Source organism: Pseudorca crassidens, chromosome 9 (genome assembly GCF_039906515.1).
Source record: "Pseudorca crassidens isolate mPseCra1 chromosome 9, mPseCra1.hap1, whole genome shotgun sequence".
NCBI classification, from domain to species: domain Eukaryota; kingdom Metazoa; phylum Chordata; class Mammalia; order Artiodactyla; family Delphinidae; genus Pseudorca; species Pseudorca crassidens.
Genome location: NC_090304.1, coordinates 4,692,894 through 4,704,037, shown reverse-complemented (window position 1 = coordinate 4,704,037; position 11,144 = coordinate 4,692,894). Strand labels below are relative to the sequence as shown.

The 11,144-nt window shown below is 59.3% G+C and overlaps 1 pseudogene; it reads right to left on the bottom strand.

Annotated features, from left to right (window-relative positions):
• Window positions 1-6,109: 6,109 nt before the first annotated feature.
• LOC137229867 (serine/threonine-protein kinase TAO2-like) lies at window positions 6,110-10,803 on the bottom strand (annotated as a pseudogene).
• Between the last annotated feature and the right edge of the window lie 341 nt (window positions 10,804-11,144).

The window sequence follows — 11,144 nt, the reverse complement described above, 5'->3', positions numbered from 1 at the left end:
TCCCTCTTAGGGCATGGGGGTGAGAACAGGTTTGTACTGGGTAAGCCCCAGTCCCAAGGGGTTCCCAGGAGGCATGTGGTCTCCTGGGGGGTTCTGTCTCCTGTCCCCTGTAGTCCACCCCGTCCAGCCATCACACTTTTTAATTTTTTTGCAGTATGCGGGCCTCTCCCGTTGTGGAGCACAGGCTCCGGACGCGCAGGCTCAGCGGCCATGGCTCATGGGCCCAGCCGCTCCGCGGCATGTGGGATCTTCCTGGACCGCGGCACGAACCCGCGTCCTCTGCATCGGCAGGTGGACTCTCAACCACTGCGCCACCAGGGAAGCCCCAGCCACCACACTTTAAAAGCGTAAATCCCACATGTTTCTCTCCCAAGCTTGAGCCCCTCCAGCTGCTGTCAGAACAAGCTACCCCTCAGCACGGATGCCGCCCCCTCCCTGCACCTCGGGCCCCTCCCCTCAAGCTCACTGTCCTCAGCCCTCCGTCACTCCCCCTACGTGCCACACCCCCTCCTGCCCTGCCCCATGGCCACTTCCTCCTCATCCTTCAGACCTCAGCTAAAATGTCACCTCCTCCCAGAGGCCCTCCCTGACCATCTCATGTAAAGAGGACCCCTCTGTGTGTGTTTTTCATTTTAAAAAATTTTATTTATTCCTGTTTTTTTTGGCCACGCTGCACGGCATGTGGGATCTTACTTCCCCAACCAGGGATCGAACTCGGGCCCCCTGCAGTGGAAGCGTGGAGCCTTAACCACTGAGCTGCCAGGGAAGTCCCCGGGTGTGCTTTTTAGGATCGAGATTTAATGAATTCTCTTACCATAAACTTCACCCCTTTAAAGTATAAAATGCAATGATTTTCAGTACGTTCACCAGGTTGTGCCACCATCACCACTGTCTAACTTCAGAGCACTCTAATCACCTCGTGCCCCTTGGCAGTCTCTCCGACCCTCCCCTCCCCCAGGCCCTGCCACCACCAACCGCCTTCTGTCTCCGTGGACTTACCTCTTCTGGACACGTCGTATTAGTGGAATCCTACATTACATGGCCTTTTGTATCTGATTCTTCCACTTAGCGTATTTACCGTCATTCAGCGCCTCATTCCTTTTTACGGCTGAATAACATGCCCTCGTGTGGATCTGCCCCGTTTTGTTCCTCCGTCCCTCACTCCCTTTGTGCGCGAATCCAGCCTATGCTTTTCATTTCCCCACGGTGCTCTTCTCACTTTTGGTTTCTTTGATGAGACACGGTCTCCGAGAGAGAGGCCCTGACTGCGTGCTCCTGGCTGTGCCTCGGTGCGTGGCCAGGGCTGGGTGCACCGGGGTGCTCGGTGAATAGGGCGCCCCGAGTGGGATGGTCTGAGCTCCGCCCTGCCTTGTCTCAGTGGATGGCGGCTGGTAGCGCTGTGGACCCACGGATCCAGGCCAGGCCAGCGATACCCTCCCGCCAGCACCTGTGCCTTTCTGCACTGGGAGACTCACACCCTAGGAGTGGCTCCAGCCAATGGCCTTGTCACAGGGGAGTTGGGGGAGCATCTAGGCTTCCTCGCCCCGAGGAGGCGGGGACACCCTGAGGTTTTTTCTCTGAGGTCCCCACGGGGACTGAGCCTGGCTGCCACGGGCTGATGGGGCACCTTCTATGGCTTCCTTCCCTTCCCTGACCTGCTTCTGGGATTGCCATCCAAACACACTGCTCAAACTCTGTCTCAGGATCCCAGCCCAGGAGGACACGAGTGTGCCTGCCTGACCTGGAAAGGCCCCAGATTCCTCCCCAGGCTGACACGGCCCCCGCCTCTCCCAGGCTCTCACTCCAGCTCCCCACAGGCCTTCTCTCCAGCAGGTACCCCAACCCTGAAGGCACCTGGGCTCTGCTCTCCAGCCCCCGCCCCGCAGACCCTTGTCACCCTCAGCCCATCCCTTGGCCGCCACCCGAGCAGCTCGGTTCCCGATGCGACCAGTGATCCGGGTCTCCCCAGATTCCTGTTGCTTGTGTCATGTGTGGGAGAACTCAAAATAGCCAGTGCGGCCTGTGCCCTGCCTGGGAAGGATCTGGTTTTCCCAGGGGTTGGTCCCCAGGGCACAGACGAGGTCTTGGTCACCAACGCCCCTGCTTTTGGCCCCGTGCTCAGCCGATGTGCTCTCTTCCCACGCTTGGGCAGGCTTGATGTCCACTGTGTCCCTCACTCGCCGTGTGACTGTGGACAAAGCACGTGGCCTCTCTCAGCCTCAGTTTCCCCAAGTGCAACAGGAGGATCGTCGCTGCGCTAATCTTGGTGGTCATTTCAAGACTGAAGTATGACGAGGGACTTGAGAGTTCTTGGTGATCTTAAAACACTGCGTCATGTTTCTCCCAGAGATGGTATAGAAGGGAGGGACCAGGAGAGCAGGGACAGGGTCTGAGGCCCTGTTGCGTGTCCCTTGTCGCTGCAGATGGGAGTTGCTGCCATCATTATCCGCGTTTTATGCAGGCAGAGACTGAGGCTCAGCAAGGGGGTGGGGCTGCCCGAGCTCAGGAAGCTGGTCGTGGGCAGGATATGAATTCAGATCTGCATGATTCCAGGCCCATGATTTTCCCTTGTAGCCGTGAGGACGGGTGATTTAAATTTTTTTTCCATGTGCTTTTAGAAATCATTTGAAACTGTTACGAGGAGCAACTTTTGTCTTATTCAGTAGTACCCAGGCCAGTTCCTGGCATGCAGGAGGCCCTCAGTAGATGCATGGATGAATGAGTGAGTGAATGAATTAAACCATAAAGCTACGTTGGCTTTATGGGCACATAAACCGTGGGCACATGTTTTCTGCTCCTGCAGGTGACAGGGGAGACCTAGCCCCATGGTGGGCGTTGGCCTGAACTGACCAGGAAGGAAATGGATGAGATCAAGCAGCGTCACGAGCAGGCCCAGGGTGCCCGACCTCTGACGGTCATGGGCCCAGGCTGGGAAGACGTTTGGGCCCCTCTGGGGTCTCCTCCATGCCCTGGCAGCCTCTAACCCTATAACCCTATAAAACAATGCAGAAATGTGCCAACACGGTTGGCACGTTGCCCAAAATAACACTGCTGGGGGCCAGCGTTCGGGAGCTGTGGGGGCATCTCTGTCGTTCGAACCACGTTTGGTGCGTCCTGCGGGCGGGTATCTCGGGAGAGAAAGCTCTCTGTTGATGCTGCGAGCCGCCAACAGTGGCCCTGGTATGGCATGAAGGATGCCCAGGCTGACTCAAAGCCAGTGTCCCCACCAAGAGGACATCTTCCTCCACTGCAGGTTCCGGGGACAAGGACCACAAGAGCAACGCTGCAAAGGCAGCTGCGGGGGGTGGGGGGTGGATTCCTCGTCCGTTTACGGTGTATGTGGGGTAGGGGGTGGCAGGAGACAGGAGGACGCTGGCCCCTTATGAATCTCAGGTCTGTTTCCTTGCCTGGGCGCAGGGCAGGGAACAGAGTTTGTGCCAAGGATGCCCTTTCTCATCTGCTTTGTAAACCAGCGGCTCTGCGACTGCCCCGTTGCAGGAGTGATGGATGTTACTTCCAAGATTAGGTTCTAGAGGACGGTGATCTCCATCGCGTTAGTCCTCTCCGACTTTTCTCACTTTCTTGTTCTGACGAAGCCGGCTGCCCTGTTGTGAGCTGCCTTATGGAGAGGCCATGGGGCAGGGAACTGAGACCCTTGGTCTATCAGCCCGTGAGGAACTGCACCCAGCCCACAGCCGCTGGGGCTCAGTGAGCCCGGTCCCTGGAGAGGTCTGCAGCCCCTGCCACACCTTGACTGCAGCCTGGAGAGACGCAGGCAGCCATCCAGCTAAGCTGTATTCGGATTCCAGTCTGGGAGAAACTGGGAGACAGCAAACATCATTTCAAACCATAATGTTTTGGGGTTACTTGTTATGCAGCCATAGATAACCAATACAAAGATTTCATTGAATGTGTCTTAGGAAAAACGTAAGTAGCACGTGAAATTGGGTTTGGGACATTTATTGCTCGCAACGACACTAAGCAGGGAAAAGCAATCCATTTAAATCAGTTTGAAGAGAACGATAAGGTAAATAAACGTACAGATGGGTGTGGGACGGCAGAAATCGGGAGGAGGAAGGAGATGACTGACTGAAGTTCCGAGAGCACTGAGATATTGGCGGGAGGGTCACTGATGCCACAGCAGGTGTGTTCAGAGGTAATTCTGGGTTGTGTCTGGGTGCAGCTGTCTACAGGGTGCCACAAGGACTGCCTCTTCCCAGACTGAGTTCTGCTCTGCTGAGGGGATGCTGCACAGGAGATCACCCCGGTTACTGCCCCCTTCCACAGCCTACGCAGGGTGCAGCATCCCCAAGGGGGGAGGAGTGGCTCTGTGGCCTCTTTGCTGTTGCCCAGTGTCCAGTGGGTTGAGGGGACCAAGGATCTGGGAACCCTGGTTCTAGGACAGCTTCTTTTTTAAATTTTATTTTATTAAAAATTTTTTTTGGCCGCACCACGCGGCTTGTGGGATCCTAGTTCCCCGACAAGGGATTGAGCCCACGCCCTCGGCCGTGAGAGCCCGGAGTCCTAACCGCTGGACCGCCAGGGAAGTCCCTAGGGCAACTTCTGGCTGTGGCCGTCACCTGCCTGTGGGCTGAGGAGGGACAGTAGGTCCATGGGAGGAAGGGGAAGGAGAGAGGAAGATGGGGGTAGGGGTGTCAGATGACGTCACTGTCACACCCCGGGTTTCCTGCAGGCCTGCTTCCTGGTCTGCGGCACCAGAAAGACCCATGGGCAGAGCTAGGAGGAGGCCTGGTGACCTCATCCAACGTCAGCCACAGACAAGGGGAGATGTTGGCAGAGCCTTTGTCACCTCTGGTCTCAGTTTCCCCATCCCATGGCCTTTTGGGGGGTGTGGCCAGAGCCCACTGAGTCTGCGTCCCTTCCTCCAAGCCTGTCACAGCATCCTCTTTCCCAGTTCCGTCTGTGTCCTCCACTGGACCAGACAGACGAGGAGCTCCGAGGGCCAGCTGGCCCCTGACACTGAGTGCCTCCCTCTGCCCAGCGCCTGACACGTGTCACCTTGCTTGTATCCTCTCAACAGCCGTGTGAGGCTGGTGTAATTCTCCCCCCACCCCCACTTTACAGATGGGGAAACAGGCTCAGAGAGGGGCATGACACGCCTACATCCTCAGAGCTGGGCCAGCCTAGGAGCAGAAGTAGCAGAGTCAGGATGCTGGCATCCCAAAGCACCTGTTTTGTTCGCTGCTGTATCCCAGCGCCCAGACTGGTTATCCCAGCGCCCAGCCTGGTGTCTGGCAGGCAGTAGGTGCTCGGTAGACACTTGCTGGGCAGGACTGGCTGAGTGGTGGCTCTTGGTCAACCTCACAGAGCGGCTGGACCTTGAGGGGCAGCTCACCCGAGGACTGGACCTCAGCAGAGGTTACATTGCCGCTAGGGGGGCTGTGTATGCCCAGAGAGTCCTGAGGGCCAGTGCCATCTCCTTCATGCCTCACAGTGGTCTTGGGTTTGTTATGATCCCACTTCACAGAAGAGGAAACTGAGGCACGCAGAGGGGCTGTGACTTGCCTGAGGTCACATCGAGGCCAGGCTGGTGCCCCTCTGGTTTCACTCCCAGGCCAGCTCTGCTCCCTTGGTCCTGTCCCCCTCAGGCAGTGCCCTGGGCTCCAAGAGACCCACACATGGGACCACCAGGCTGTCGTGAGGACCCGGCTACCCAGAGGGCCCCACCAGCCCTTTCTCTCCCCACGGGCACCTCCAAGCGCGAGGCTGACTTACTTACTGAAAGCTAGTAGGGGACATGGCGCAGAGGCCATGTGTCTGCACCCCAGGGTCAGTTTGGTTGTACAGGGGCATGCACTGGCATCTGAGAAACCTTGTTTCTCTCTCCCCTTTTATGAGCACTCCTTCTGTTAACCCCACCTGCATCCAAACCAGCCTTGACTGACTCCAGAAAGTCCATGCAAACGCTTACACAGCACTGCTTTCCAATCGGGCCTCATGAGTTTGTACAAACATCAAAGGAATTCTTTAACTGCAGTAAAGACAAGTCCTTGGGGGATGGGCCATTTTTGCAAAGGACTGTGTGCATCTATTATTTCCTTTTTCAGAACAAACATGTCTTACTTTTTCCTAGGTTTTATTTATTTATTTAATTTCTTTTGTTTTTACCGTTCTGCTCAGGTATTTTAGGTGTGTTTGTCTTTTTTCTTTTTTTGGTGGGGGAAAGGTTGGAAGCGAGACAGAAAAACAAAACCAAAGGGAGAAAAAAAATCCACATGACTCTTCCCACCCACTGCCACCCCCGGTCCCGGGCCTGAGTCGATGAGGGCAAGATGAGCACACACGGGGCAGAACAGCAATAACTTAGGGTGGGGGGGGGCATCAGGAGAACCCCAGATATAATCTCCGGACTCCACGGCAGACGACGCTGCCTGTCTAGAGGCCCATACGGCTAGGGGTGAGGTGGGCAAGCGTACCGAGGAAGGAGCGGTGAAAGGGAGGAGAGATCTGGGACTGGAGAAACTTCACTGAGTAGTGGCAGATGAAGTGCGTTTTCAATGCTCTAGATATGCGCTGGGGAGGAGCTAGAGTTGGCCACACCTCCAGGGGGCGGGGCCCCAGGGCTGGCGGGTTCGGGATCTCCGCGCAGCTAGAGTCCCTGGTGGTGGCCTAGCCGGCGCTGGCTGCGTGGTAGCAGCCGGGGGATACGGCTGGGCCGCTCACGGCCAACTGGCCAGTGTGTGGATGGCCCAGGGGGGCAGGCGGTTGGCTAAACCCCGGCTGACCTGTGCCAGGTGCCAGTTCCAGCCCTTGCACGGGCCCCCAAACCTTGCCAACAGGGCTAGTGGGTGTCGGGCAGTGAGAGGATTACCCCGCCGGGGCCCAGGGACAGGCAGACGGCTGCGGAAACCATCCATCCTCGTTGGTCTTGGGGTAGAGTGCGAATAGGCCCAGGTCCCCCACAGCCCTATAGGGCCCTGAAGGTCATGGGCGACAGACACAGCAGAGCATGCAACCAGGGTCGAGAGATGCCCTGGTGCATCCGGGGGCCCTGCTGCCGCACCCATTTGTCCCCAGCGGCCAGAGCTGCCTGAGGTAGAGCCAGGCCTGGCCAGGCTGGGAGCCAGGCAGCCCCAAGGCCCAGAGGGACACCCATGAGGCCTCGGCGCCCCCAGTGCGGTGCCCTGAGCCAGGAGTAGGAATAGACGGGGGCCAGGTGCAGAGCTGTACAAAGAAGTAGGTAGGAGCCTCCGACCTCGAGGGCCAGCAGGGCTGCCTGCGGGCCACCACCCGCCTGGCCGCCAGCAGTGGGAGCGGCAGCAGAAGTAGCAGGGGCAGGAGGCCAGAGGAGGACCCCGCTGCAAAGGAGAGTCCAGCCAAGAGGCCATGGGACAGGAGTCCAGGGAGCTGGCTAGTCGGGCTGGGCCTCAGGGGTGTGGGAGGGGGTTCGGGGGGCATGTCTGGTGAGGGACAGCCATCTCCAGGATCCCTCGGGGTCCTAGACGGAGCCCCCTCCTCCTCAGGCACTGGGGTCACTGCTGGACCCTGGACCCAGCCAAGCTCTCCAACTCCTCATGCAGGAGGCTACCATCCTCCTTCCCCCACAACCTCCATTTTCCGGATGCCTCCTGGCCCCAGGGGCTCCTCTCCTGGGGTGCCGGGGATGGAACTCTATGCTCCTCCATCTCCTCCCCAGGTAGCCCCCAAACTTCCTCATCAGCCAAACTCCTCTGCTTTTGTGGGCTGGGGCTAGGGGTTCCTGACTCTTTCCCCAATATCCTCTGCTCTCCTGGCTCCAAGGCAGCCCCTTCCTTCCCCAGAATCCTCCTCTCTGGAACTGCTTCCTCCTCCTCTCCCAGGATTCTTCTCCTTTTTTTAAAAGATTTACTTATTTTATTTTATTTTTGGCTGTGTTGGGTCTTCGTTGCTGTGCGCGGGCTTTCTCTAGTCGCGGTGAGCGGGGGCTAATCTTCGTTGCGGTGCGCGGGCTTCTCATTGCAGTGGCTTCTCTTGTTGCGGAGCACGGCCTCTAGGTGCACGGGCTTCAGTAGTTGAGGCTTGTGGGCTCAGTAGTTATGGCTCGCGGGCTCCAGGGCGCAGGCTCAGTAGTTGTGGCGCATGGGCTTAGTTGTTCCGCGTCATGTGGGATCTTCCTGGACCAGGGCTCGAACCCGTGTGCCCTGCATTGGCAGGCGGATTCTCAACCACTGCGCCACCAGGGAAGCCCTCCCAGGATTCTTTGGTCTGCCTCCTGGCCAGATTAGCAGGGCTGCTCTTCTTTAAGGGTGCCTGTGTTAGGTGGTCCCAGAGCCCCAGGAGCGGGGAGTGGGAGGCCCGGGGAACACCGGCCTGCACGTACGTTGAGGCTCTTGGGCTGCTGGCGAACCTGGGCCGCGTGCTCTGCCGCGGTCTTGTGCACGCTGCTTACTGTACTCCAGCTGGTTGCCCAGCTCTATCTGCTGCTGCCGGCGGGTGAGCTCGGCCCGTGTGCGCTGTACGGCCTGGGGCTGCCGCAGCTCCGGCTCCCGTGTGGTCTCATGCTGCCGTAGCAGCAATGCACGCTCCAAGTCCTTCTGTGTCTGTTTCTTGTTCAAGTCCTGAGGCAAAAGAGAGGCAGAGCCCAGAAACTGGTCCGAAAGCCTTGTTGGTGTCAAGGAAGGGAGAGCCCCAGGACTCCTCGGCAGAGGGAGCCGAGGGTGGGGAGACAGGGGGTGCAGGTGAGAGGTGGAAGGGAGCCAAGCTCCTGGCGGGCCTGGGAACTCTAGCAGGGTCTGGCGGGCATGAGAAGCAAAAGAGGTGTGGAAAAGAAGCCGGGCTGTAACACGAATGAGGGCAGAGGGGAACGGCAACCACAAGTGAGGCAAATGGAAAAGGATGTAGGTGTCTGGGATCTGGGAGGGGAACAGGGGAGGGGGTGGCCTACCTCTCGAAGCAGGTCCTGGTCCAGGCTGTGACGAGCCAGCAGCATCTCGCGCTGGTACTGGCGACACTGCAGCTCCAAGGCCTGGCGCTGCTGTAGCTGCTCCTTCGGCCGCAAAAGCCACCCGGGCTTCTCCCGCTTGGGAGTGCTGGGCTTCTGGCGCTCCCCGGCGAGCGCAGCGGGACAGCAAGGAGGTCAGGGCCGCCTCACCCTCCATCAACCCCACCCACCGCTGCAGCCCCATCCCACCTCCTTCAGCTGCGCCTTCCGAAGCTTGGAGGCTCGCTTCTGCGCCTCCGGCAGGGCGGCCGGCTCCTTCTTCTGCTGCCCGAGGACGTGCTGCTGGCAGTTACCCGCCTCAGCCTGGGCAGCTCGCGCCGCCTTCTCGCCGGTAGCCTGGTGCTGCCTTGACAGCGTTTCGGCCGCAGCCCCAAAGCCAGCCCGCCGGCCTCGAGCTCCCGCTCCTGAGGCTCAGCCCTCAGCCTCAGCCCCGACGCCAGCAGCGGCGTCCGGTGCTTTGTCGCCTCTGCCTGCGGCTGCTGTCGCAGGGCTGAGTCCTGCGCGCGCTCCCGGGTCTGACGGCTGACCAGGCAGGCAGTACGGATGGTGGCAGAGTGGTCCCGGCTGCGGCAGTAGGCCTGTCAGCAGGCAGAAGGGGTGGTGGATGTGGGAGCCGGGGCTGCAGGTGGCTGGAGAGGGCCCGGGCTCATCTCTGGCGGGTAGGGGTCGTCACGGAGGCTGTCAGAGCCCGGCAGCCGGTGGACGATGGAGCTGTGGGAGATGACGGCGTGCTCGCCCTCCCGCATCGCGGCCGTGTTCCGGGCTTCAGGGCCTGTGCCTCCTTGTCAGAGGTGTCTGCCAGGCTGTTGACTGAGCTGCTCTGGCTGGAGGGCTCTCTAGACCGGCCCGTGTCTCGGCCCGCTGCATGGAGGTCTTGGCCTCCTCCTCTGGGGCCTCAGCGCCAGGGCCACTGGGCGCCTCTTGCAACAGTATCTTCTTCATCTTGCGGTACTGCACGTTGTCCGGCTCCCGGACAGCATCCTTGGTTCTCTGGATTAAGTCCATGATGACTGCGGGTGGCTGCTTCCGGAGCACAAAGCGGTGCTTCAGAAGAACCTCTGAGGTTGGTCTGTCTCGAGGGATTTTCTGAAGGCAGGAGTCGACACAATTCCGGAGGTACTCAGACCAGTGTCCTGACCGGAGCACCGGGGACTCGCTCTCTGCAATGTGGTATAAGGCACTCATCGCATTCATGCGAAACAGCGGTGGTTTCCATTCCGCCAGCTCGGTGCAGGTGATACCTAAGGACCGAGACATTCACCTTGCCATCGTCCTGCCCCCTCATCCATTGCCAGGATCACCTCTGGAGCCATCCAGTACGGGGCGCCCACGAAGGAGTTGGCAGGTGCCATGACGAGTGCAGAGCCGAAGTCCCCCAGTTTCACCAGGCCTGGCTCTGACAGCAGGATGTTTCCAGCCTCACATCCCTACGGATCACATTGTGGGAGTGCACATAAGCCAGGCCGTGAAGGGCCCCATGGTTCCCAGCTGCAATCTCCACCTCCTGAAGGGGCTTCTTGTGCACTTCTAGGAGGTCAGAAGCTGAGCCCAGGCGATACTCCACCACCACCCAAGCCGTGTGCCTCCTCAGGTAACAGCCCCGGTACTGAATGGCATCGGGATGCCAGAACTTCTGCAGGAACCGCACCTCCTTGATGATGTCCTGCCGTTTCTCATTTGACTGCTTCCCACTGTAGGACACCTTCTTGAGGGCCACAACCCCACTATTCCGGACACTCCCGGCAAAGTACACGGCTCCAAAGCTGCCGTGGCCAATTTCCCGGAGGTCACGGAAGAGCTTTTCCGGGTCGTTCTTGAAGAAGAGCTCAGCCACGTCGGGGTCCTTCAGGCTCCCGGCCCGGCATGGTGGCCCCTGGGGGTCCTGAGAGTGGGGCTTGACCTGCTAGGGGTCACTCTGGTGCCCAGGGTCTCCACCTCCTCCTGAGGTCCGCCAACGGCTCTGCCAAGCAGGGAGAGGGCCAAGGAGACCTTTCCCCTTGCCACCTCTTCCCCCGTCCTCCCACCCCTTCCTGGGGGGTCCCTCCTCTAGGGCGCTGGTTGCTGGATCCCGGATTTCTGATTGTGGGGTCTGAACCCCAGATATTTGAACGCGGGGGGGAGGCCGAATCTGATATTTGAACTCATGGGGAATGAACCCCGGATGCTGGTGCACGCAGGGTCCTGAACCCCAGAAACAGAGCCC